The sequence below is a fragment of the Bombina bombina genome, chromosome 3, assembly GCF_027579735.1.
Source record: "Bombina bombina isolate aBomBom1 chromosome 3, aBomBom1.pri, whole genome shotgun sequence".
Lineage (NCBI taxonomy): Eukaryota > Metazoa > Chordata > Amphibia > Anura > Bombinatoridae > Bombina > Bombina bombina.
In genome coordinates this window covers 220,108,278-220,131,160 of record NC_069501.1, presented here as the reverse complement: position 1 = coordinate 220,131,160, position 22,883 = coordinate 220,108,278, and positions in this window count along the sequence as shown.

The following is a 22,883-nucleotide window of genomic DNA, read 5'->3' as shown; positions in this document are numbered from 1 at the left end:
ATATAATATCTGTCTACACCAAATGATTCATTTATTTGTAAGACATTAGATGCCTGGCTGACTACAATTCAATCTTCCCCCACTCAATATGCAAAATTACAATGCATCCAGGTGAGAACAAAGGGAAGACATTTGGTCTAGTTGGTTCAGGCAGTCATTTCAAAGAAAGGCAAATTACTTCAAAAAGATGTTCATCTATATAGTTGTGTATTGCAAATCTTAAATCAGACACAATAAGCATATGCCAAGAGACATGATGTCTGAGGATTTCTTTTGATGAATTATCAGATTCAGAAAGGCCAGTTTGGAAGAAATGACTAAGTGTCACCTAGGTGTTAAGTTGCCCTTGCCGTGTTGAATCCACAAATTCTAGCTAAACAGAAAGACATGTTACATTGTAGCTGTTTAAATTCATTTTTGAAATACAACTGGTATAATTTTAAATACTGTATAATAATGTATAATTTTCAAATATTTAATATGTGCCTCAGACTATCAAATAATAGGTACAAAATAATGGATATGGGATTATATATTTGTATAACATTAAATATGAATACTTGCTGAATTTAATAAGTAGCAATACAGTCAATGTCCAATTTTAGTACAGTCAATGTCCAATTTTAATAACCTATCGGCTAGATTACGAGTTGTGCATTATGCGTGAAAAAGCCTCCTAACGCTGCTTTTTCCCTACCGCTGGTATTACGAGTTTACGTAACGCAACAAAAATAACCATCTCCACTCAAATTTATTTATTTTTTAGATTTTACATTTTCATGTCAAACGAGAATGGATCAAAGTTACGAGATCTCGGATGTTTGAGAAAAAAAAAAGCCACACAAATCCATTTTCCATTGACATAGACAGACGGGAACATACACTCATATAGCTATATCTAACTACAAATAGTATCACATACATACACTAATCGATACATACAAACAATATACAGTACATTACCTACACAAAACAGATTTTTATTAGGAAATAAACACGATTTAGCTACTTTTTCACATCAGAACATGACGTCACTCACTTAATGCTCAAAACAAGTGTTGGATTTTATTTCTCAACACATCTTTCTCCTCCATTGACTTCTATGGGGAAGACGTGCTCGTGCACGCGACAGGCAGATTTACCTAACGCACGTAAAATGCGTAGACTTAAAAACTCGTAATACCAGCGTTACAATTGTGGTAATAACTCATTCTTTCTTGTGTTAGTCCCGCTATGACAAATAGATCAATAAATTACTATTTCCCTATGGAGTTATGGCTTTTACTTGTGTGAACATCATTACAATATCACATTCTTAAAGGAAATTACATTACATCAACTACAAATCACCATCACCAATACGAAATCAGTTTGGAAAATTACATCATATTTAAATGGACAGAAAAATAATTTTTACATTTCATTATTCACAAACAGTAGACAATTGTAAACACGTCTCATTTACCTCTATAATAACATTTAATTTATTCAACTCATATGCTTGGATGAACAGCATATCTACATAGGCTCAACACATGATCATTGATGGATGCATATACATGACTTTTGTCATTGACTCATACATGTGCATTGATATTCAGGCACAAAAAAACACATATAAACAATGAACACATTTACGTCATACAACTACATTGGAAGGTTGCTTAACATTGGATTCTCGCTCGGAATCACCAAACATCAATTATGGATTTAGTGTCCCTTTAACATCACGATTCACTCATAATATACCATTAGGAATTACGTACAATAAGAACAGATCATTAGAAAATATTACAGCTGTCACTTTTTGGGAAGGAACAACAATGCTATACTGCTTTATATGTCAGCATATGTGGGAGAGACTCACAATACGTACATATATGTACATAACACGCATCACACAACAACAAAGCACACATTTATATTTTAATCAGCACACAATAAGAATGTTGTAAAATACAGAAAGAGAATGAAGATTTGCAAACTAGACAGGCAGGTTGCTAATATGATGACGTCATTATAAGCTTCAATCATACAGATTACAGCTTTTGGACTGTAATGCCCCTTTCAGCAGTTTCTCACTCAATACTACAATATTACATATACATAAACGAGAGTTTGGTAGATCTTCATTATTATAGGGATTTCAATGGGACCTGTACAATATTGACATCTCACAAATAACTTATATATACAATACTACAGATGTCAGCTGGAAGATCTTCATTGTTTTTACGATTTCAATGGGACACGTAGAATATTGACATCTCGCCAATCACTTATATATAGAATATTATAGATGTCAGCAGTTACTTTATCGTTTTGAAACAATATTGCAGCAACATTGATCGATCATATTCTATGTACACAAGTATGCACTTTCATTCATGTTAGCGTGGACGTGTGCTTTTTACTATAAGATCGCATTTAATAAGTATTTGTTACGCATATGAACAAACATCACGTAGGTGCACTGTATATGTTATATTTTACACTTTCACATTGCGATTCATTGGGAGAAAACAAAATTTCAGCAAACACCTAAAAAAAGTCCACTTTGAAAGCATTCACGCCGCTCACATACAATCAAGTGTATACAATCAGCAATCATTACAAACACGCTACCATTGGACATATTGCACTATAAATCCCCCAAACAACATGGCCAAAGCGTCCCTTGTGATCGACATTGTATCAAAACGCTTTTGTGTTTTTGCATACCTTGTTACTCCTTGTGTGTTTGCTCTGCTGTTTGGCTTTGTGCTGTTTGGCTTGGCAAATATGGATGATCCGCAGTTAGTTGCTGCTGGTGCTGTTACACGAGTAGTGTACAATAGAATCAGGCAGCTCGGCATCTCCAAGAGAGACAAAGGGCTTGTTTGGTTAGAGGTCCTCCTGTTCACAGGGTGAGGCCCACCTTGGATAATATGAGCGACTTCGAGGTTTATGACAAGTATAGGCTCAATCGCGAACAGCTCATTAGCCTTTACAATGTTCTTAAACCTCATATGGAGCCACGTAGACGTATGTGGACTGCAATCCCTGGCATGACCAAGATGCTAAATTGTATACACGTCCTGGCCTCTGGAAGTTTTCAATCCGGAGAGGGGTACATGCATGGGCTGGCTCAGGGTACCTTCTCTGTGGTTTTTGACAACTTTCTGGATGCCATGGTATGAGTCAGTAAGCGTTACATAGGATGCCCTCAAAATGATGGTGATTGGAGGCGCCTGAAGAGGGAATTCTTTGCAATAGCTTGAATGCCCAATGTCTTGGGAGCAATAGATTGCACCCACATTGCGCTGCGTGCTCCAGAAGATGACCTGTACTTCCGAAATCGCAAACACTTCCATAGTCTGAACTTGCAGTTTGTTTGCGATGCACAGATGCGGATTATGCAGGTGTGTGCGAATTTCGGCGAGGCTTGTCATGATGCCCACATCCTCAGACAGTCGTCCCTGTGGCAGCAGTTTGAGGGCAGACAGTTTCCCCCTGGGTGGCTCGTTGGTGAGTACTTGTGCACAACATGGTTAATTAGTTAGACAATTGCCACTGTAATTTTCAAAAACAGTTGTGTTTGTGTAATGTGCAAAATGTGCAGCTCTAGGATGCAATTTAACCATTTCTTTCTCTTTCAGCAAATGTCTTGTTTATGCGAAATACGCATATGTAGCATGTCCTAGCTTAAATGGGCAGATATAGGATGCGCTTTAACCATTTAATTGTCTTTCTGCAAATGTCTAGTTTTAGCTCCAAACAGATATGTAGCATGTCCTAGCTTAAATGGGCAACTCAAGGATGCAATTCAACCATTTCTTTCTTTCAGCAAATGTCTCGTTTATGCGAAATACGCATATGTAGCATGTCCTAGCTTAAATGGGCAGATATAGGATGCGCTTTAGCCATTTAATTGTCTCTTTCTGCAAATGTCTAGTTTTAGCTCCAAACAGATATGTAGCATGTCCTAGATTAAATGGGCAGTTCTAGGATGCGCTTCAACCATCTAATTGTCTTTCAGCAAATGTCTATTTTAGGAGATTTTCATGTACACAAATGAATTGTATTTTAATATAATAATTTTAATGATATTTATAATATTTGACATTTTGTTATGTTCATTATTTATAGGTGATTCGGGTTACGTGAGCTGGACTTAGCTCATTACGCCATTGCGTAACCCACAGACGAGGCCCAGGAGCGCTACAATCAGGCACACAAGCGGACTAGGGCTGTAGTGGAGAGGATGTTTGGGCTCCTCAAAATGAGACTAAGATGCCTGGACCGGTCTGGAGGAGCCCTCCAATACAGCCCTAGTAAGGTGGCAAAGATTGTTATAGCCTGCAGCGTCCTGCATAACATTGCTCAGTGGGCTGGGATGCTGCAGGCTGTCCAGGCGCCCTGAGACCACCTCCAAGATGAGGAGATCAACCCTGTTCTAGAGGGGCCATTCCGGGACGAGGGGCTCAATGTCAGCGCAAACATCATCAACCGCCACTTCAGACGGTAAATATTAAAAGTTTTATAGGAGCATTGCGAATATGTGGGAATTTTAGGGAAATGAGAAGTAGAGAATTGTGCAAACATGTTAGGATTGTTCATCAAATGATTATAAAAAATAATTTAATATTATTATTATCATAGGTAATTTATACATCAGATGATTCTGGCATTGGGTCCTGTAATGACTTCGCCACCTGGTTTTCAAAGACAACATCAGATGGTAAGTATAAACAATGTATGGACTGTGGGTGGGGGGAATTTTGCACAATCAGCTATCATATGGCATACATTTTAAAATTTAGTATTTAGTTTACACATTACTAGATTTTTGGATAGTCAGAAAGGGATACTCTAGCAATACTATATGCTTCCAAGTCATATTCCAAGTCATACTTTAGAGGTTAGGTCTGCACAATGTATGACTCAACTTCACACTTGATTGATAGAACATAACACAAGATGCTACACACACTTAGTAAGCTAGTGATCTAAATAGTTTCAGAGATGGGGTGGATGCAGAACTAAGTCACTCACTTTTATTAATGATTTGATTTACACTTTTCCTTCCATTAGGGGGATGACTTCATCTAAAGACTGAAAGTGAAGAATTCAAGACTGAAAGTGAAGAATCCCAGACTGAAAGTGAAGAATACCAATGTGATCATGTCTGTGGCATTGTCTTTCAACTGTGCTGACTTTGAAAACCATACAAAGACACGTTCACATGGTAAGTGGCAACAATTCTATGGAACAAGACTGGGGATGCAATGAAGATAAACTGATATGTTGAAGAGAATTTCCTTTCAAAGACCATACATCCAGGTTAGTTTGCACAATGCATGCTATTTAAGAATCATAGGAGGAAGAATGTTGCAAGAATTAGGAATATATACATGTCCTATATTAGAATATGTTTATTTTAGATTACATTACCCCTACTTTGTGCTAGAGAGGACTCAGATTCTGACCAATCAGACAAAGGGATACATTTTATAGTTGATATTTAGGTATATTATTTGAAGGGACATTAAATATTACATTCAATTATGTTCCTCATACAATCAAATTTAAAAATATTATCAAAATTTGATATGCATTATTTGTCTAATTTTAAATGATAATGTGTAATTCAACTATTGATTAGACAATATAATGGGATTAATTTAAAATTATGGATAGATATAGATTTCCAGTCTGAACCTGTTTTTAATATCAAGACAAAAAATACATGTTAGAGCATAGACACAAGATGATTTTACAATTAGTAGACTTAAAGGGACACTGAACTCAATTTTTTTCTTTTGTAATTCAGAAAGAGTATGCAATTTTAAGCAACTTTCTAATTTACTCCTATTATCAATTTTTCTTTGTTCTCTTGCTATCATTATTTGAAAAAGAAGGCATCTAAGCTTTTTTTTGGTTTCAGTACTCTGGACAGCACTTTTTAATTGGTGGATGAATTTATCCACCAATCAGCATGGACAACCCAGGTTGTTCACCAAAAATGGGCCAGCATCTAAACTTACATTCTTGCATTTCAAATAAAGATACCAAGAGAATGAAGAAAATTTGATAATAGGAGTAAATTAGAAAGTTGCTTAAAATTTCATGCTCAATCTGAATCACAAAAGAAAAATTTTGGGTACAGTGTCCCTTTAATGAATATTTTAAGACATGTGGTCATTAAATAACCTAAATGACTAATGTTTTTAATATTTATTTTCTTTCTTTTTCAGATTTTCATTTGTGATGAATTACAAAATTATCTTTTTGCTGTAAATTAAATTTATTTTCATACTATATATATATATATATATATATATATATATATATATATATATATTTAAAATACATATTATTTGAGACATATCTCTATCACAGTAAGATAAAAAATATATCCATCGAATATTATGACATGTAAACAAAATATTAGTCCCATGACTGTTAGTCATCTATTTTACAAGCACATGCCTGATATCAAAAATAATAATTTTGTTTAATATATTGAATGAAAAATATCAACACAGCTTATTCAGATAATGTTAAAGTCAAGTATCTTACAAAATTTAAGATGGATTTAAATACATCCATCTATGCTTTTATTGTGTGAGCTATAGATGTTAAAATCAGAAAATGTTTCCGACAAGGATATGTAGTATAAATTATACATATCAACTTTGTTCATTTCACTTTTAAGAAATGAAAGTGTTTAACTTACATTAAAGTGACAGTGTAGTTTAATGTTAGATTTACATTATAATCTCTCTAATCTTTCTTATGTATCCAAAAACATTTGTCAGGATTAAAAGAATATCATCAAATAATATACATATGTATACTTATAAATAATAATATGTCTGTGTAAACCAAATAATTTATTTTTGTTTATGGGACCCAAAAGGGACACTGTATGTAAACCAGCCCCCTCTCTCACTCATAAATTAAATTACTTGCATAACTCTTCCAGATGATGTTTGGCTGTATAAACAAAACCCCTTTGTTCCCATTTCATCAAAATAAATTGCTTTCAAAAGTTATCTTGGAGGAAGAACAGAGTTTTATAGCTTGAGATAGGATAGGACCATTGAGTCACTTCCAAACATCCTTTACCCCATACAGTGAATAGAGACGTAAATGTCTAAAACTGTTGATTTAAGGCCTAATGAGATGCTCACAATTTCAAGGGTTTCCTGCCAAGATAAGGAACTGATCCGTCTGGAAAAAGGTTTGAAAACACAAACATTTTAAAGAACTGTAATCTTAACAACCATGTGTAAATTATCTCCTATGGAGTTTTCCATGTGCAGAGAACAGACAAATTAGCATTTAAAATCCCTGTATGGCATAAATAAAAATAAATAAATCTTACAAATGGAATGATACCAGTTTTTCATGTGTGTTTGAAATAATTAAAATAACACATATATGTGTGTATGTATGTATATATATATATATATATATATATATATATATATATATATATATTAAGCTGTAACATAATATATTAAATAAATATTTACTGTGTTGAAAAATAAATACATTGATATATACCAATACTGAACCATTGAATTAAAGATAAACATTTTTTTCTGTTTTCCAGAAATCTAGGGATAATGACAGGAGGAAGACTCGCTAAGCAAAAGCACATGGCATATAGCGAGTACACGTGTGGTTGTCCCAATGGGGGTGTACTGAATGTGAAACATGCTGTATTTGTATGAATATATATATCAGGATTTTAAATGCTATTAATTTTGGAATAGTTAGCAGTATAAATTACTTTCATGTAATATGATATTAAAAAGAATACTGATGTTTCATATTGGACTGATCAGAGGGAATAATGTGACACAGTACAATACATTTGAGCATGTAAATTATTAATGTAAAGAAATTATGGCATTTATTACACATTTTAAAGAAATATTTTTAAATGTTAAAAATGATTAAATGTATTGCTGTTTGTTTGTCTGCTGCCCCCCGATGGCCAAAATCCGGTATTACAGCCAAAAAACTTGACTGTTAAAAGATACTTCCCAGATGAACCAATCCATGTTCAGTTTCAAAGTGCCAATCCGAGTCAAGCTTCCGTTGTGCGTTCCCAATCTCACCAATGATGGTACTGATCAAAAAAGGGGAGGGGTGAGATCAGATTATTTAACCCCAAGCATAGAGAGAAAAGGGAGGCTGCTGCTGGCTAACTTTGGCTGGTAAACTGTTTTGCTGAAACCCTGGACGAATAACTGCTGCAGTTATTATAAGCAAACAACTACTTTCTTTTACAAAGATATGACGAGTCAACGGATTTCATCCTTACTTGTGGGATATTAACCTCCTGCTAACAGGAAGTGGCAAAGAGCACCACAGCAGAGCTGTATATATAGCCCCTCCCCTTCCCCTCCACCCCCAGTCATTCTCTTTGCCTGTGTTATACTAGGAAGACATGGTAAAGTGAGGTGCTAGTTTTAGTTTCTTCAGTCAAGAAGTTTTTTATTTTAAATGGTACCGGTGCGTACTATTTTCCTCAGGGGGATATGGAAGAAGATTTCTTCCCTGAAGTTTGATGATCTTAGCATTTGTAACTAAGATCCACGCTGGTTCCCACAAGACTTCTGAAGGTAACCATGAGAGATCTTCAGTGTGGAGACCGGTTTCATGCTACAAGCAGCATTAAGGTATGTGCAGCCTTTTTTTCTGAGGAGACTTGGTGTATCAGAACTGGCTGGCATTATTTCCCTGTATGGGAATGGGGTAAGCAGTAAAAGCTATTTTAATAAGAGGGGTGTTACTGGAGTCCCTATTTTATATGTATCAGTAGTTGATATTTGGGCATTATGTGACATGGGAGACAATATAAAAAAACTATGTTTTATGTTTTTATTTTTGGCACTTAAAACTTATTGGTTTTATGCTTGAGGGTTATATTGTGTGTGTATTTTTACTTTAGTGCAAAACTGCATTTCCATGCGGTGTTGTTTGGGCCTACTCCAACTTTTGACCTTAAGGGGCGGAGCCTATTTTGGTGGAATTTCTTCAGGCTTAGCAGCAGCAACAAGTAACTCGGTGGCTCCTGGACTGTGTAGCTGGTCTGAAGGGTTGGAAACTTGATTCGAAGTACCCTGGGGGCAGGTAGGCGCCACAGCAGAGCTGTAGCGAGGCGCAGAGTGTATTTTTATCTATCTTTTGACTACATGTTGATATAAGTACTTCTAAAGCCTTATTTCTGCCCTTGCTTCTGAGTGCAGTAATTTTTGGATTAACCAACAATAATAAGTTAAATTTTGGAATAATTTAACGTTTTTTGTGCATTTTGGAAAAATTGTTCACTTTTTCTTTTCTTAAAGGCACAGTACACGTTTTTTCTAATGTTTATTTTATGCTATAAATAAATAAGTGTTTAAACGACTTTTGTGGTATTACTAGTCTGTTCAACATGTCTGACATTGAGGTTTCTCATTGTTCTATGTGTTTAGAAGCTATTGTGCAACCCCCTCTAACATTGTGTAACTTTTGTACTGAAAGTGCTTTACAATGTAAAAAGCATATTTTAAATAAAGTAAGTGTGCCTAGGGATGATTCTCAGTCTGAAGAGAATCAGGATATGCCATCCAATTCTCCCCAAGTGTCACAACCTTTTATGCCCACACAAGCGACACCTAGTACTTCTAGTGCGTCTAATTCCATTACTCTGCAGGAGATGGCTGCAGTTATGTTAACTACCCTTACAGAGGTATTGTCTAAATTATCAGTGTTGCAGGGTAAACGCAGTAGGTCAAGTATTAATGTAAATACTGAATCCTCTCATGCTTTATTAGCTATTTCCGATGTTCCCTCACAGTGCTCTGAGTTGGGGAATAGGGAATTACTGTCTGAGGGTGAAATTTCTGATTCAGGGAATGTTTTGCCTCAGACAGATTTGGATGCTATGTCATTTAAATTTAAGCTTGAACACCTCTGCCTGTTGCTTAGGGAGGTTTTAGCGACTCTGGATTATTGTGATCCTATTGTGATTCCTCCAGAGAAATTGTGTAAAATGGATAAATATTTGCAAGTTCCTACTTACACTGATGTTTCTCCGGTTACTAAGAGAATTTTGGAAATTATTAGTAAGGAATGGGATAGACCAGGTATACCGTTTTTCTCCCTCTCCTAATTTTAAGAAAATGTTTCCTATATCAGATACCATTCTGGACTCATGGCAAGCGGCCCCTAAGGAAGAGGGATCTATATCTTCCCTAGCTAAGCGTACTACTATACCCATTGAGGATAGTTGTGCTTTCAAGGATCCTATGGATAAGAAATTAGAGGGTCTACTAAAGAAATTATTTGTTAATCAGGGATTTCTTTTACAACCTACGGCTTGCATTGTTCCAGTAACTCCTGCAGCAGCTTTTTGGTTTGAGGCTCTAGAAGAGTCTCTTAAGGTTGAGACTCCCTTAGATGACTCCCTTAGCATCCTTCAAATCCACGGTAGTCATATATTGACCCTCCTGGATCATTGGCAAAATCGTTCGAATTGTCTCCATCTTGAATTATGGAACTCTTAGAAATTTGTTTAAACACTTGAGGTCCAAAATGGGTCTGAACGTTCCCTCTTTTTTGGGGACCACAAATAGGTTTGAGTAAAACTCCTGTCCCTGTTCCAATTTTGGAACAGGACAGATTACTCCCATAGTAAAAAAGGTCTTTTACATAGCGTAAGAACGCCTCTCTCTTTATCTGGTTTGCAGATAATTTTGAAAGATGAAATCTCCCTCTTGGGAGAAAATCCTTGAATTCCAATTGATAACCGTGGGTCACTATCTCTAGTGCCCAGGAATCCTGAACATCACTTGCCCAAGCCTGAGCAAAGAAAGAAAGTCTGCCAGATCGGGGGCCACCCCTTCATGCTGCTTTGTGGAAGAAGAAGAAGAAGCGGGGGGTCCTCCTTTAAGGTTCCGAAAGGAGCGAAAATTATTCTGTTTACCCCTCATTTTAACTGACTTATCCTGAGGTAGGGCATGGCCTTTACCTCCAGTAATATCAGAAATGATTTCCTTCAATTCTGGCCCAAAAAGGGTCTTACCTTTAAAGGGAATAGCTAAAAGCTTATGTTTTGATGACACATCAGCAGACCAAGATTTGAGCCACAATGCTCTACATGCTAAAATAGCAAATCCTGCATTTTTTTGCCGCTAATTTAGCAATTTGAAAAGCGGCATCAGTAATAAAAAAATTAGCTAGCTTAAGAGCCTTAATTCTATCTAGGGGAGTCTCAGTGACCGATCTGTTTCAAAGGTGTGAATGGAATAGCGATGCTCTATCTTCATGCGGTTAAATAAGTGCCGCTAGGTACGTTCTCAGTTGGACGGGTTTTAAATGAAAGTCTTGTTCCGATCTGTGGTTAAGAAGAGCTCCTCTCGTGATTTGTACAATCAGTGATTGAGCTGACTCTCAGGTAAATCAGAGGTATCTTGATAAAGGCTGCCAAGCCGAAACACGTAGATACCTGAGCAACAGTACACTGATTGTACAAACCACGAGAGGAGCTCTTCTTAACCACAGATCGGAACAAGACTTTCATTTAAAACCAGTCCAATTGAGAACGTACCTAGCGGCACTTATTTAACCGCATGAAGATAGAGTATCGCTATTCCATTCACACCTTTGAAACAGATCGGTCACTGACCGACAGGAACAGGAAGAACACATAAATCCATATATCCATATATCCATAACCGCATATTTTCATTAACCTGAGATCATTTCACCTCCAGCAAGCAGATCGGTCACTGACCGGCAAGAGAAAAAGCGGCATATATTTAACCGCACTATCAAAGAGACTACTCAGCTGTTAAACAGGACAGGTCACTGTAGGAATATACCTACCAAGCGGCATATATTTAACCGCAGCATCCATATACAAAAGAGACCTTACAGCTGCAACATCTGATCAGGTCACGGAAGAATTCTATATCTACAGAGCGGCGTGTATTTAACTGCACTATCCTGCACATATCAAAGCTTGGCCAAATTCTTAACCAGGTGAAATTCCCCACCAACATCGGTTTCAAGCTATATAGTGATATCACCCAGATACACTATAAAGGTACTGTTTGAATACAATATACCAAAGTGTGTTTAAATTTACTCTGCCCACTATTTGGCAAACAGAAATAACAGAGCTATATCTTGAAGAAATAAGCACACGTCTGATGTGTATATATACTTTTTAATGCTTTTTAGACTATATATTTTATATTTGTGTGACCATAACAGTTTTTAGATTTGTGTTACCATATGATATCAGCTGTATAAATCATAAACCGACACCGGTGTCAAGTATATTTTAAGTTTATTGCATGTAATACAAAATTGTTTAATATACTCAATAAAAATTGAAAATTTTTAACATTATCTTGTCCTGTGGCAATATTCACTATAAGGAATAAAAATATATATATTTTAAAATAAAGAATAATTCCTTAAAAAACAATAGATTATCTAACATTCTGAGAATATAATATATCACTAACCAGCGATATTCGCCAATATATACATATATATATTATATTTACATTTAGGATAAATCAACATCAAACGCATCACTCTGGGAATAGCATTTATTTGCGCCACCTAATCCATCAAATCGTTTTAAAACTATTGGGATAAAAGTTTTTTTTCAGGTGAGCCATACATTCCCTTCCTGACCTCACAGTCTATACCACCTTTTATATTAGCAATATTCAATGCGCTTCAGGCGTGGCCTCAGTTGGCTTTCGGCCAAATTCATCAGATTCCAATCAGACAACATAACGACTGTGGCATATGTCAATAATCAGGGGGGAACAAGGAGTTTCTTAGCGATGATAGAAGTATCCAAGATAATCAGTTGGGCAGAGGCCCACTCTTGTCATCTGCCAGGGATCTACATCCCAGGGGTAGAGAACTGGGAAGCAGATTTTCTAAGTCGACAGACTTTTAATCTGGGGGAGTGGGAACTTCATTGATTCTCAGATGGGGCAGACCGGAATTGGTTTTGATGGCATCTCGTCAGAATGCCAAGCTTCCAAGATACGGATCCCGGTCAAGGGATCCTCAGGCCGAACTGATAGATGCCTTGGCAGTACCTTGGTTGTTCAGCCTAGCTTATGTGTTTCCGCCGTTTCCTCTCCTCCCACGTGTGATTGCTCGAATCAAACAGGAGAGAGCTTCAGTGATCCTGATAGTGCCTGCGTGGCCATGCAGGACTTGGTATGCGGATCTAGTGGACATGTCCTCTCTGCCACCATGGAAACTTCCGTTGAGACAGGACCTTCTCATTCAAGGTCCTTTCCAACATCCAAATCTAATTTCTCTGCAACTGACTGCGTGGAGATTGAACGCTTGATTTTATCAAAGCGAGGATTCTCTGGTTCAGTTATCAATACTTTGATACAGGCTAGAAAGCCTGTCACTAGAAAAATCTATCATAAGATATGGCGTAAATATCTTTTTGGTGTGAATCCAAGGGTTACTCATGGAGTAAAGTTAGGATTCCTAGGATTTTGTCTTTTCTCCAAGAAGGATTGGAGAAAGGGTTATCAGCAAGTTCCTTAACGGGACAAATTTCAGCTTCGTCAATTCTGTTTCACAAACGTTTGGCAAATGTATCAGATGTTCAGTCTTTTTGTTAGGCTCTATCTAGAATTAAGCCTGTATTTAGACCTATTACTCCTCCCTGGAGTTTGAATTTAGTTCTTTGAGTTCTGCAAGGGGTTCTGTTTGAACCTATGCATTCCATAGATATTAAACTATTATCTTGGAAAGTTCTGTTTTTGGTTGCTATTTCTTCTGCACGAAGAGTTTCTGAGCTTTCAGCATTACAGTGTGATTCACCTTATCTCATATTTCATTCTGATAAGGTGGTTTGTACGTACCAAACCTGGGTTCCTTCCTAAGGTTGTTTCGAATAAGAATATTAATCAAGAAATTGTTGTTCCTTCCTTGTGTCCTAATCCTTCTTCTAAGAAGGAGCGTCTGTTACATAACTTGGACGTGGACCGAGCCTTAAAGTTTTACTTAGAGGAAACTAAGGATTTCCGTCAATCATCTTCATTATTCATTGTTTATTCTGGAAAGCGTAGGGGTCAGAAAGCTATGGCTACCTCTCTTTCTTTTTGGCTGAGAAGTATCATCCGCCTGGCATATGAGACTGCTGGACAGCAGCCTCCTTAAAGAATTACGGCTCATTCTTCCAGGGCTGTGGCTTCCACATGGGCTAAAAACGATGCATCTGTGGAACAGATTTGTAAAGCTGCGACTTGGTCGTCCCTTTACACTTTTTCCAAATTTTCCAAATTTGATACTTTTGCTTCTTCTGAGGCTATCTTTGGGAGAAAGGTTCTTCAAGCAGTGGTGCCTTCCGTTTAGGTTCCTGTCTTGTCCCTCCCTTTCATCCGTGTCCTATTGCTTTGGTATTGGTTTCCCACAAGTAAGGATGAAATCCGTGGACTCGTCATATCTTTGTAAAAGAAAACTAAATTTATGCTTACCTGATAAATTACTTTCTTTTACGATATGACGAGTCCACGGCCCACCCTGTTCTTTTTAAGACAGTTTTTCTTTATATTTTTTGTAAACTCCAGTCACCTCTGCACCTTTTTAGCCTTTCCTTTTTCTCTTCCTATACCTTCGGCCGAATGACTGAGGGTGGAGGGGAAGGGGAGGGGCTATATATACATATCTGCTGTGGTGCTCTTTGCCACTTCCTGTTAGCAGGAGGTTAATATCCCACAAGTAAGGATGAAATCCGTGGACTCGTCATTTCGTAAAAGAAAGTAATTTATCAGGTAAGCATAAATTTAGTTTTTATTCTCCATATGCAACTATACTCCAATTTTGGTATTCTGAGGTGAGATTGTTCCTGTTGAGAAATATTGGATATCGATTTGTTTATCTGGGTAAAGTATAAAAAAAAGATTGCTAATTACAGATAATATTTTAAAATTAAACATATGCATAGTCACTGCAGTTAAACTACAACTGATATATTTAAAGAGCATATTTATATTTTAGAATTGTATTCATAGTCCTGTGTAATTTTAAGCTTGCCTTTATATATGCAAAATATTTAAAATAAACATTCATTGTTGCTGTATGTAGCAGACTAAAAGAAATAAATTGTATTTTAACCTTGTATTCATAGCCTGTGTAGTTTAAACTAACTGTTCACATATAGAATATGTATATAATATTTGGTATTTCAATTAGAGTGTATATTGTCCTATAGTTTAACTAACTGTTAAAATTGTACCAGTCTGGATGTTAATAGATAAAATCTTGGAATCTCATTGTGTTAATTGAATGAAAGGCTATTGTGAATAAGGCTAGTTTTAAAGGTAAACTTTTATGAACTTTGCATAGCATATGTTAATAGTTTTAAACGCGTATAGTATTGATTCATATTCTTGTTCCTACAAATATATTTCAATGTGTTTATAGATATCAACTAATAAAAATTATTCAGGAATTTATATTAATTTTATGGTTTTTAGTATATGCATATTTTATTGGGGTTCAGTTTAAAGGATAATTATTAAATATATTGTGTTATAACCCTGCCATATACTGACACATTCTTACACTAAATATAGGTTATTCTGCTTTAATTATTTGTAAGGTAATATGTTTGAAAATATCTTAAAATAAAACGTTAGTTAATTTCACATTTAAGCCAAGCTAGTTATTGTATGCCATATTGATTACTTTTCAGCTCTAGTGGAGTCATTTGAAGGGTCAGTTAACTATAGATATATCAAAAGATAAATTCTAGCAATTATACTCTTTACCTGTTGGATAGATATCACATATCTATAAGTATTTACATTTCACTTTAGTTTATTTCTCCACATATTCCTAATGGTTTTGTCCTTAAAGGGACATTAAAACCAAAATGTTATTTCATGATTCAGAGAGATAATACCATTTTTTGTTTAAAACAACATTTAAATTTACTTCTATTATGTAATTAAATTAATTCTTTAGATATCATTTGTTAAAGAAATAGCAATGCACATGGGTTAGACAATGACACAATGCATCTATGTGCAGCCACCAATCATCAGCAACAGAGCCTATATAGATATGCTTTTCAGGAAAGAATATCAAGAGATAAAAGCTAATGAGATAATAGAAATAAATTAGAGGGTTTTTTTTAACATTGTATTATCCATCTAAATCAGGAAAGAACATATAGTTTAATGTCCCTTTAAGGTAAAGCTGTATAAATACAGCCATTGAAAGAATTTTTATTCACAGTGGGGCAAACAATACAGAGGGTAATCCAAATATGCTTTATTGTCATGTTATCCTAAGTTTGAGAAATGGAGATGCATAGGTTTATGATCAGCAAAGCATTACTGGAAAAATATCTACTTATTTGTGTGTGGCCAACAATGCATATTTACAATGTTTAGACAGATGTATTTAAATAAAGTTAAATATTGAATATTAGCTTATTTAAGGGACGGTAATTCTAAAGCGTTTCTTTCAGGATTCCTAAATAAAATATAATTTTAAACATTAAAATGTCATTATATAATTGATTTACATTCATTTTTTTAATATACTTTCCTTTACAACCATGTGTAGATATGCTCAGTAGCTGAAGATTGGTGGATGCACAGAGATGCCTTGTGTGATTGGCTCAACCATGTGCATTGCTATTTCTTCTGTAAAGGATATCTAAAGAATAATCTAAATAGATCGAGTTACATTTTAAATTTAAAAAAATGTATTCTCTCTCCGGATCATGAAAGAAAATATTAGTGTGTAATGTCCCTTTAAAAATAAAGACGCCGTTGCCCAATAACATATGTGAGCAGTTCAGACAAATAGAAGCTCGAGGTTTATTTACTAATAATGAACAAACATGTATTTTTAAAATGTATAAATATTTGATCCAAGTTCCGTCCATTATAAATACAAATTACGCATTTCCGAAATATAGCGTGGGAAACGTATCTTGCAACACAAGTTTCGCCTCTTTAAAAATTCTATTCTAATGTCACGCACTAGCACACAATAGATGTGCATTGTTGGGATTGTAAATACATTTAATAGAGCAATGTCAATACTTCACAATGAGTCACAATATTTCTTTAATAAACAATAAATACAATGTTTACTTTTTATTATTAAAAAATATTTGTCTTAAATAACCTGATCGATATTAAACATCGAAATGTGTAAAACATTTACTAATGTGACTGGATTATATTTACTAAAAATCAAATAGAGATCAAATGTAAACTTAATATATTAATATTTAACGGACCACGTATATTACATCTGCCTCACACATATCCACATAACAGTCCAATGAATTACAAATAAGTCTACATGAAAAATGTAGTAACAGCATGCCCAGGAGGTATGTGTATGGAAGTTACTTAGATATGAAACATTAAGGAACGGCCAATCAGAGTTCATCACACAAACATAACTTGAGTCAGTATGGCCTAACAGACATGATAGCAAAAAAATTTCAATATTTTATCCAATCAGATGTACAGATACCATGTCCCATGGTGCATCTCATGTTTACTTTACCATATAAAAGTCCATTACACGTTGCCATTTTTGTCAGTTCTCTAATGCCTGCTGGCAGATATATATATATATATATATATATATATATATATATATATATATATATGTACAGGGAGTGCAGAATTATTAGTCAAATGAGTATTTTGACCACATCATCCTCTTTATGCATGTTGTCTTACTCCAAGCTGTATAGGCTCGAAAGCCTACTACCAATTAAGCATATAAGGTGATGTGCATCTCTGTAATGAGAAGGGGTGTGGTCTAATGACATCAACACCCTATATCAGGTGTGCATAATTATTAGGCAACTTCCTTTCCTTTGGCAAAATGGGTCAAAAGAAGGACTTGACAGGCTCAGAAAAGTCACAAATAGTGAGATATCTTGCAGAGGGATGCAGCACTCTTAAAATTGCAAAGCTTCTGAAGCGTGATCATCGAACAATCAAGCGTTTCATTCAAAATAGTCAACAGGGTCGCAAGAAGCGTGTGGAAAAACCAAGCGCAAAATAACTGCCCATGAACTGAGAAAAGTCAAGCGTGCAGCTGCCAAGATGCCACTTGCCACCAGTTTGGCCATATTTCAGAGCTGCAACATCACTGGAGTGCCCAAAAGCACAAGGTGTGCAATACTCAGAGACATGGCCAAGGTAAGAAAGGCTGAAAGACGACCACCACTGAACAAGACACACAAGCTGAAACGTCAAGACTGGGCCAAGAAATATCTCAAGACTGATTTTTCTAAGGTTTTATGGACTGATGAAATGAGAGTGAGTCTTGATGGGCCAGATGGATGGGCCCGTGGCTGGATTGGTAAAGGGCAGAGAGCTCCAGTCCGACTCAGACGCCAGCAAGGTGGAGGTGGAGTACTGGTTTGGGCTGGTATCATCAAAGATGAGCTTGTGGGGCCTTTTCGGGTTGAGGATGGAGTCAAGCTCAACTCCCAGTCCTACTGCCAGTTTCTGGAAGACACCTTCTTCAAGCAGTGGTACAGGAAGAAGTCTGCATCCTTCAAGAAAAACATGATTTTCATGCAGGACAATGCTCCATCACACGCGTCCAAGTACTCCACAGCGTGGCTGGCAAGAAAGGGTATAAAAGAAGAAAATCACGCTTCTTACCACCGCTACTGTTAAGACAAGTACCGATCTCCACGCTACAATTTATTCATTCATAAAGGTTAAACCTTAAACACCATTGTTTGTTATTGGAGATATCTATAACCTTTATTGTGATTTTCATCTGACTCAGTATATTGCGGTTTGGGATTCAAGCTAGTATGTCTGGACTGTGTATATATTTTATTGCGTGAAAGTGTGAGTGCGTGAAGAAATTACCTTTACTTTATCAAGCAGTCTAAACCTTTGCTTTGCTTAATCTGCTTTAATCAGCATTAGCTGTTGCATTATTTTGTAACACATATGACATACTCTGAACTTAAATCTCAGTTACTCATAATCTTTCCTGAATATTTATATATTCGTATCTTAGTGAAGTTTCATATTATTCTATCAATTACAAAATTAATGACTCACCTTAAATAAGTAAGTTTAATAAATCATTTTCTCTTGCTTATTTTAAGAAAAGAGCAACAAAACCTTTATTTTTCATATTCTAATTATCACACTATTAGATAACTTTTGGTTATCACAGAATTTTCAGGCCTATAAGGTTATAACCTGTAAAATATAGGATGGATCCTAGTGAAATAAAAAATGAATTCGCCAACATTCATCAAAAATTAGAATATCTAGCCAGGGCCTTAACTGAGGTACAATCAGAAAATAAAGCACTTAAAACTCTAGTAAAAGAATGTTTACCAGCCAAGAGCTCAGAAGTCCCTGAACCTCACATTAACTATCCTCAACCCTTTTCTGGTAAACGAAGTGAATATAGAGACTTTAAAAATGCTTGCAAATTACTTTTTTCATTAAGGCCTAAAACTTATCACTCTGAGAGAATCAAGGTTTGTACTACCATCTCCTTCCTCCAGGGGGAGCCTCGCTCATGGGCTAATAGATATTTTGAGAATAACCATCCAATCTTAGATTCCCTGGAAGAATTTTTTTTAGCCATGACATCCTTATATGAGGACTCTCATTCCCAGATGACGGCAGAAACGAAATTGAGATCCCTAAAACAGGGTAAGAGGAATATAGAAGACTATATTACCGAATTCCAAATGTGGATAGATGATTCCAAATGGAATGAAATTAGTTTGAAGAACCAGTTCAGACTGGGCCTTTCAGAATTGTTAAAAGATGAGTTGTCCCGTTTGGAGATGCCCGAAACCCTGAATGGACTGATGAAATTAAGTACTACCCTGGATCGGCGATTACGTGAAAGGAAGGCTGAGAGAGCTACCTATGACGTACCACCTAGACGTCCGTATCTTTACACACCCAACCAGGAAAAGGGTACTTCAAATCAAACCCCAATGGAGATTGGTGCCATAAAAGGACCTTTAACACCTGAAGAAAAGGCCAGACGCAGATCTGAGAATCTTTGCTTATATTGTGGGCAAAAAGAACACTCAGTTAATAATTGCCCAATTCTTCAAAAGCAGAAGAAGGGTAAGATTCATTCAAAACATAATATTTTATACTTCACTCAAAACCCTCAACTGACTCTTAACCTTTCTTTACAGTGGGATCAGAAAAACGTGCAGTCTAATGCATTGATCGATTCTGGGGCAGCCGGAAATTATATCGATATTTCTTTTGTTGATTTAAATAAAATTCCTATTGTTTGTAAGGCACAACCAGTCTCTGTTAAACTCATTGATGGTTCCCTCATACAACATGGTCCCATTACCCATCAAACGATACCTTTACTAGTGACAACTGACAATGGACATACTGAATATCTTACTTTTGACTTAATTTCCATCCACATGCATACACTTATTTTTGGCTTTACATGGTTAAAAAAACATAACCCCAGCATTGACTGGTCCACTCCACAGGTATCATTAGCATCACCATTCTGTTTAAAAACATGTTATCCATATCAGTTAATCTCTGCTATTGAACCCGAACTACCAGAAATTTATCAGGATCTGGCAGAGGTGTTTGATCTAAAAGAGGCAGAAAACCTCCCCCCTCATAGGGAGTTTGATTGTCCAATTGATCTGATAACGGGCTCTCAAATTCCTCACGGAAAAATATACCCACTTTCACAAGAGGAACTTACTTACTTACGTTCCTATTTAGACGACAATCTCCGAAAAGGTTTTATATCCCACTCAACATCTCCAGCTGCTGCTGGAATGTTCTTAGTACGTAATAAGGACGGTACAATAAGACCCATTATTGATTATAGAGCTTTAAATGAAATTACTGTTAAAAACAGGTATCCTCTACCCCTCATACCCGAATTATTGGAACGTTTAAACGAAGCTACAATTTATTCAAAACTTGATCTTAAGGGGGCTTACAATCTTATCCGTATGAAAGAAGGTCATGAGTGGAAAACCGCCTTTAGAACCCGTTATGGGCTTTTTCAATATAATGTAATGCCCTTCGGCTTAAGCAATGCTCCTGCAACATTCCAGCATTTTATTAATGAAATATTCCACGACCTTATGGACATCTGTGTTATAATTTACTTAGATGATATTCTAATATACTCCAAAACACCCTCTGATCACGAAAAGCATGTAAGATGGGTACTCACCCGTCTCAAGGAGCACAAATTATATGCTAAATTAGAAAAATGTGTATTCCATGTCTCTAAGATAAAATTTTTAGGTTATATAATAACTCCTAACCATGTACAAATGGATCCTGACAAAGTGTCCGTCATTAAAGATTGGCCAGCTCCCACTACTGTAAAAGCGTTACAACGCTTTATCGGTTTCGCTAATTTTTATCGAAAGTTTATTAAAAACTTTTCTTCAATAGTAAGACCACTGACACAACTGACTAGTGTTAATCAAAAATTTAAATGGTCTCAAAAAGCTCAAGAAACCTTCGAAAAACTTAAAGAGTTATTTTCTACAGCCCCAATCTTATCACTACCCAACTTTGATCTCCAATTCCAACTTGAAGTAGATGCCTCTAATACTGGCATAGGAGCAGTACTCTCCCAACAACAAGTTGAGAATGGGGAAATTCACCCCATTGCGTTTTATTCAAGAACCTTAACTAGTGCAGAAAGTAATTATAGTGTGGGGGACAAAGAATTGTTAGCAATAAAGAGTGCCCTTGAACAATGGAGACACCTCCTAGAAGGATCTAAACTTCCATTCATTATTTTTACTGACCATAAGAATCTTGAATATTTAAAAAAGAACAAGACTTTGACAGCCAGACAAGCGAGATGGTCTCTATTTTTAGACCGTTTTAACTTTCTAATTACCTACAAACCAGGCAGTCAAAATACTAAGGCTGATGCTTTATCACGTATAAACGAAAGCTTAACTCATGAACCACCTAATTTTACTATCCCTCCTGAAAAAATCATAGGCGTCCTGACACCTATAGAACAAGAGGTTCATAAGGCTTTAAAACAAGATTCAATACCCCACCAAACTTGTGTTAAAGACTCTCAATCTGGATTGTACTATCATAACAGTCAATTGTATATACCCAAGAGCATGAGATCTTCAATACTCACACACACCCATGATGATACAATGTCTGGTCATCCTGGAATTAAAAAGACCATTGAACTAACCCGACGTAATTTCTGGTGGCCTGGCATGAACAAATATATTTATGACTATGTATCAGGATGTGAAAATTGTGCCCGAAATAAATTAGTTCATAAGAGACCAATTGGTCTACTTACACCTCTGCCTATCCCAGATAAACCATGGAGTACCATAGCCATGGATTTTATTGTTGAACTCCCACTCACTCAACAATATAATACTATCATGGTAATAATTGACCATTTAACCAGACTAGCTCATTTTATCCCACTTAAGGGATTACCCTCAGCTATGACTACGGCTAAGGTATTTATCGACCACATAGTCAGACTACATGGTTTACCTACCAACATAATTACAGATAGGGGAACGCAATTTACCTCATCCTTCTGGAGATCTCTGTGTAAATTGCTAAAGATTGACCACCTTTATACCACTGCTTTCCATCCCCAGACTAATGGACTCACAGAGAGACTTAATCAGACCATAGAACAATTCTTACGATGTTACATATCACATCTCCAAGATGATTGGACAGTTTTTCTTCCCATGGCCGAATTCACATATAACAATTCCATAAGTACTTCTATCAAAACTTCCCCCTTTTTTGCAACATATGGTTACCACCCAAACACTATATCTCTTTCTAACAAATCTGTAA